The following is a 5,649-nucleotide window of genomic DNA, read 5'->3' as shown; positions in this document are numbered from 1 at the left end:
ATGTCAAAATGCTTTGGTATTTTATTACACGACTAGCCAACATGGTTTCCCAGAGCAGTAGTTTCCACTGCCCTGACAAGTATTTCAGGACAACTTTTACAAAGGGAGTTTGGTTTTGATGATACGTGCGCTTTAAAGTTTCCTGCTATCCAGCAAACTCTGCCTAAAACCCAAACTTTTTTTCACACTTTGGATAGAATAAGGAAGGGTCCTCATTGGAAGATTTCTCTTCTATACCTATTCTGGTGGCAACTCAAAATGTTGAATTTACATTCACCTGACAGTGCTTCTAACCCTCCACCACCCTATCCTTGATTCGGCAGGACATATACTAAAATTGGAATGATACAGAGAAGATTAGTATGGCTCCCGAGCAAGGATGACATGCAAATTTGTGAAGCGTTCCAATTTAATAAATAAAACGTTTTGCCTTTAGTCTCACATTAAAGTGATAATAACCACTTCATGCAAATCGCCATAGCGGTACGTCGGTAGGAGGAAGTAGATTTATTGGGGTATAGCCTTCAGCTGCAGGCTATACCCCAGTACCGTTACTTAGAGCAGGCGGTCGGCTGTCTGGTGATAATGGCGGGTCCGGCTCAGCAGCCGCTCAGCCATTATCCCAGACAGCGGGAGGGGCCACTCCCCCTATCGCCGCCATCCGCTGCTCTTTTTGGGCCTCTAGTCCCACCGGGAGACCTGATCCACGATCCGGCGTGTCTGCCAGTTAGGTTGTGACCTGAATGAAGCCGGATTTGGTTTTTATTGGGTCTCGATTGTAAAATTCCGTAAGTGACGTCACAACTTCAATTACGGTATACTCAGCTGCCAATGGCACTGATTTAAAAAAAAATGACAGCGTTCAGAATCGCAGATTTTGGCCATCTCAATACTTTGAAGTGCAAAGGAGGAATTTGGGGTCTTTTAAAGACATTGCCAAAGACACACATAATAAAGTTCGTTCTTAAGTGCATCAATGTCTCAAAATGTAAAAATCCTCAACCAATGCTCAGTGAATCCCACAGTGCAAAGAGGAGAAATTCCACAACCAATAGGTTTCAGATGTATGCCCACCTTTCAATATGGATCTTAAAGTGACTGTAAGCCCTCGTTTTTTTTTAATTTAAAATAACAAACATATACATACCTCTACTGTGCTGTTCATTTTGCACAGTGTGGCCCCGATCACCGTCTTCTGTGGTCCCCCGGCCACGCTCGTGGCTCCTCCTCGCATCAGATACCCCCTGGTATAAGCGCTCTCACTGGGGGTTACCTTTTGAGCTCGCTCCCAAGTCCAGCATTTGCGTGCATAGACACAGAATACCATACTCGTCCCCGCCTTCTGCATCATTGAATTGATTGACAGCAGTGGGAGCCAATGGCTGCGCTGCTATCAATCTATCCAATCTTTCCTACCAACCAGCATTCGGTTGGAGGAAAACCACCTGACTTTCAGAAGACAGATCAAAACTCTGCTCTTTTGATGTCATGAGACACGAACAACTAGCGCCCAGAAGCGATTCAGTTCGCATGCGCCGCGCTTTATAAGTTTTTCATTCATTCATTCATTCAAGAGCCGAGAACTCCCGGGCAGAGAAGAAGAACGCGTCTCCGCAGAGGGAACGATTGGGCTCAGGTGAGTAAAGCTAATAGTGTACTTTACTTTTGTAATGCCCTCTTGTGTACATAGATGTGTAGTGAAGATAGAGGCTTGTTGTGTGAGTCAGAGAATTCAGTTTACGTCAGGTGGGAAGGCTCTGCAGATCAGGCCTCTGGTACCTCCCCCTGGTTCTAGAAGCTTGGAGGAGTTTCTATAAGCTAGTGGATGGAGGCCAGGAGGTGCTGATCTGAATATTTATGGGAATCTGGCCAACTCCCAGGCAGGAGGTCTGGCAGGGTGGCTGCACCAGCCCTTAAATATTGTGGAGCCTGGCCAGCAAGGGAGTCGGGTGGAAGATTGATGATTGAGGTGCTGCTGTGTAATCTGGGAGAGGGCCCCAGAGAAGGGGGGTTTTGCATCCAGGCTGGAGAAAGGAGTAAAGCTGAACGTGGGAGCTTCACTGCCCTTCAGTCCACCGGGGAAGGACAGCCTGCTAGCCAGGAAAGAGACTGGCCCAGCAAAAGGCTTGAAAGCTGTTTCACCTACAGCTGCAGGACAAGGACACTGATTTGTTAAGAAACTGAAGCCACAGCAATGGGAGTAGAATGTCAAGGATCCATCTTTGTATATTTTTTGTACAGAAATAGAATGTTTTGTCCTCTAAGTTTGGTTTCAAGTCAAGTTGGGCATCCCATATACCCCTAGACCCTATCCAAGTTGTTTACCCCAAATAAAACAACTAAAAACAATCCCACAGACTGGTTAATGCCTATGGATGTAAGTTGGAAAATTAACGTTGCCTGGCTGTGCAGACTATAGAAGTTCCCAAAAACTCAGTGGCTCCTTAGAGGTAGCTTTACACTTTTAAAAAACTTTTAAAAAACATAAAGAAATGTATTTTCCACTAAGAACCACACTCAAAATGTTAGTTACAAGACAGGCATATTAATATGCAGAGCGGGTTGGATTCCCTCGACTTACCGCTACTTTGTGTTCTCGGCCAACAGCTTAGGTGCTCGAATGGATCGAAGCTGTGGCTGGGGTAACCTCTCTGCTATGTTTTGATGCCTCCAAGAAGCTGTGCCCTATGCGTTACGTCGATAGTTCGACTTCATCAAAGGGTCACCTTTTGAAGGTGGCTATTAATTGGAATACAGTGCCTTGAAAAAGTATTCATACCTCTTGAAACTTTTCACATTTTGTCATGTTACAAGCAACAACATAAATGTATTTTATTGGGATTTTATGTGATAGACCAACACAAAGTGGTATATAATTGTGAAGTGGAAGGAAAATTATAAATGGTTTTCAACATCTTTTACAAATATGAGTCAATACTTTTGTAGAACCACATTTTACTGCAATTACAGCTGCAAGTCGCATTGGGTATGTCTCTGCCAGCTTTGCACATCTAGAGAGTGTAATTTTTGCCCACTCTTTTTGCAAAATAGCTCAAGCGCTGTCAGATTGTATAGAGAGCGTCAAGTCTTGCCACAGATTCTCAGTTGGATTAAGGTCTGGACTTTGACTGGGCCATTCTAAAACCTCAACTCTGCAGCTTCCCTATCCCTGCTGAAGAAAAGCATTCCCACAACATGATGCTGCCACCACTGTGTTTCACAGTGGGGATGGTGTGTTCAGTGTGATGTGCAGTGTTCGTTTTCTGCCACACATAGGGGGTAATTTACTATAGTGCTGTGTGCTAATTAGCTCTCAAATGCAGTAGTTAGCGCCAAACGATATTCACAATAGCGCTGGAGCAAAAATCAGGGCCATCTTAATGACATCATGGGCCCCTGGGCAAAGTAATACACTAGGGCCCGTATCAGGGAGATAGTGATCTGTGGCAAGCTATGTATAGTATACCACCCCTCCCCCACATAACACATCCTGGTAATATAGGACTGTTGCATATGTGATTAGGTGACCTCATACACACCACATTGCAATAGAACAATAATAATAAGAAGAAGATCACTCAAGCTTCTACTCTGCCCAGCTCTGACTAAATACATCTCCCCTAATCACTTGTCTATGTATATTCTGCTGGCTGTTCACTGCACTATACATTTCCTCGTCACACTGAACTGTGGATCACACCCTATATTATGATAAACATCCAGGACAGGCAGCCAATCCTGGGAGAGCTGGAGGGGAGGGGAGGGGAGAGGAGGGGAGGGGGATGTGAATTGTGAAATTTTTACAGAGGCTGTGCATGTGTCCATGCTAGTGCACGAGATATGTAAATATCCTGTCACTCGAAGCAAGGAGGGTGGAAAATACTTTTTATTTAGACAGGTTTTTCTCTGCAAATCCTTTTATTTTCACTGAACAATAAAAGAGGATTGCTCAGAGCTGTGTGGAAAGACTGGGCACAGATGATAGGAAATCTTATTCTCTACATTGTGACATAAAAAAAAAGACAGCATAGGGAAACCAGCACCTGTGTCAGGGAAGTGAGTGGAAGAGAGACTCACAAGCTATGTGGCAAGTGTGAGCTCTTAGACAAGCTGAGATGTGAGCTGCTGACCCCCTGTGTGGCCTGTCGGTTACCCTTACTATGGAGGAGCCTAACCCCTGTATGGGACCAAAGATTGGCGGTGAACCTGCGGTTTAGATTTGTGATACCAAGACTTGGACTGTTTATTGACTTTTACTGAAGTAAGCTGTCTTTTTGTTTATCCGTAATTCCAATAAATAAACTGTTTTGCTTTTACCAAACTGGCGGTCATTCCAGAGTTTTACCAGATCACAGAACTAGGGAAATTCATTGGGATATACTAATCCAGACCAAAAATCAATTTATGCCCTATACAGTTTCTTTAGACGGGCAGTTGACTATACCTCTGGAACAACTGGCCTTAATAAATAGACCAAGAACTTCCCCCAGCTTCCAGTTATATTTATCTTGAGGTACGATCAAAGCCACAATCTACTGTGAGATGCAGCTTCGGTTTTAATGTCATTCTTTTATATCTCCACATCGCTCTTACCTTATGGGCCTAAGCTGCCTGAAAAGTTGGCATTTAGCGTTGTTCCATGCCTTTTGGGCGTGACTGAAGATTAAACAATTTTGGTTTCCTCTAACCCTAAATGAGCACCCGAAACCCCCCGTCCCACTATCTCTTTGGTTATAGACAAACTGTCATATGTTTTTCCCATGGAATGAGTGAAGGCCTCCTTACGCAAGAAATTATGGGTCCAAAAACTTTTCTGATGGCTGGGAATCGTTCATTCAAATCGTGCCCATAGCTACTCAACCATACTAAGTGCAATGTTTCCAATACACCCAATGATATCAAAACAGACTGCTAACCAACGACCCTCCAATTGATGTCCCACTCTCTACTTGTGCCAAGGCCTTCCCCTCTTTCCTTCCACCTGCTAATTATTAAATTGACCCCCATTCATCTAAATTATTTTCTTTTATGTTCACCTTTAGACCCAGTACAATTATTTAATTTGCAAGATATATTAACACACTGTATAATATCTTCTTTATATTGCCTTATGGGCTAAATATAGGGACCACCCTGTTTGTTACCCGCATTCTCAATTCAAAAATAAAAAATATATTTTTTAAATACACAAATCCTTTAAAAAAACATTCTTTAGGGTGCCTAAAGCTGTATATAAAATTGCAATAGCAATTCAGTGTGACATTGTTTTCAAACAGGGACCAGGAATCTCACATTTAGTGGTGGTGGGATTCCCCTTACAATTCGTAAAAGACCCTTATCCAAGTATGCACCCTTGGTGTCCAGGAAAGGGGGTGCACCCTGCTAAACTATACCAGGCAATTTACCTTCAGCATTTGGAGAGTACCTTGAAAAGCGGAACTGGATTATTGTGTCATTGATCAAATATGGCCATTACCATATTTGATCATTGATGTCACTCAGGATCCCCGGCCAGTTTGTTTCCAAAAAGAAGCTGGCCATAGATCTGTGATTTTGCACTTACAAATGCTGGTATTCATATAAAAAGCAGTGAGCTCAGCTAACTTATTCTGCATGTTTTTTCACTAGGAAATACCAAGCTGATGTGTA

General features: G+C 43.2%; 1 non-coding gene across 1 annotated transcript; it reads left to right on the top strand.

The window, feature by feature from the left end:
• Positions 1-307: 307 nt before the first annotated feature.
• Positions 308-414, top strand: LOC120929732. The gene has a single exon (XR_005747439.1). It is a non-coding gene; the product is annotated as a U6 spliceosomal RNA (small nuclear RNA).
• Positions 415-5,649: the final 5,235 nt, after the last annotated feature.

This window comes from Rana temporaria, chromosome 2, assembly GCF_905171775.1.
Source record: "Rana temporaria chromosome 2, aRanTem1.1, whole genome shotgun sequence".
Lineage (NCBI taxonomy): Eukaryota > Metazoa > Chordata > Amphibia > Anura > Ranidae > Rana > Rana temporaria.
The sequence above is the reverse complement of the archived record's forward strand: the minus strand, read 5'-3'. Positions and strand labels throughout refer to the sequence as shown.